The sequence below is a fragment of the Cyprinodon variegatus genome, unplaced genomic scaffold (genome assembly GCF_000732505.1).
Source record: "Cyprinodon variegatus isolate N-32 unplaced genomic scaffold, C_variegatus-1.0 Scaffold625, whole genome shotgun sequence".
Classification (NCBI taxonomy): Eukaryota; Metazoa; Chordata; class Actinopteri; order Cyprinodontiformes; family Cyprinodontidae; genus Cyprinodon; species Cyprinodon variegatus.
In genome coordinates this window covers 189,814-190,579 of record NW_015151078.1, presented here as the reverse complement: position 1 = coordinate 190,579, position 766 = coordinate 189,814, and the positions used below count along the sequence as shown (strand labels likewise).

Below are 766 nucleotides of genomic sequence, written 5' to 3'. Positions count from 1 at the left end.
ATTTTCACAAACCCAGGAATTTGGGGCTAGGAGGAGGAGTAAACACAAACAAATTCCAAATTGCTCTTACCGTCTAAAATATTGCAGGGTGATTTCCATTTTATCTACTTCATTTCTGTATTTTCTAGCTTGACCTGATTTAAAACCAACATACTACAGCTCACAATAAGAGTCTTTAATGAGTGTTTAACAAATTCCTAGCCAATAAGACATCATTATAAATATGCTGGAAATAAGTGTTCTACCTTAAAACCCATGTGTCTGAGGGCTCTGTGGCGCAATGGACAGCGCATTGGACTTCTAGAAAGGCAAGGATATTCAAAGGTTGTGGGTTCGAGTCCCACCAGAGTCATGATCTTTATGCAGCTCTCATAAAAAGCCTAAACAAGAGGGTAATGTCAACTACATGATATGAAACTGCAAGTAGAAATTTACAACTTGTGATACCATAGCTTTCAAAGTATGCTCTACAAATACAGCTAAACTTAAGCATTGTGACTCTCACTCTGCAGAATCTGTTAGTTCGGCCTGTTTTCCAGTGTAGTCCTGTTTCTCTAACTGTGACTAACTGGATGTGCTCTCTTCATCCTCTGACATGGGAGCTGGCTCGGAGCTCATCTGCCTGGCTGTGTGTTTCCTGGACGGGGCCGCCTTTTACAGTCGCCTTTTGTATCTCTGCTTCTGTCTCCTTGAACCCCAGTCGGCCTCGGCAGATGACCGCTCACACTGAACAGGTTCTGCTAGTGTTTCCTTCCTGTTAAAATTG

The 766-nt window shown here is 42.3% G+C and overlaps 1 non-coding gene across 1 annotated transcript; it reads left to right on the top strand.

Annotated features, from left to right (window-relative positions):
* Positions 1-266: 266 nt before the first annotated feature.
* Positions 267-352, top strand: trnar-ucu. The gene is given in 2 exon segments: positions 267-303; positions 317-352. It is a non-coding gene; the product is annotated as a tRNA-Arg (tRNA).
* The last annotated feature ends 414 nt before the right edge of the window (positions 353-766 follow it).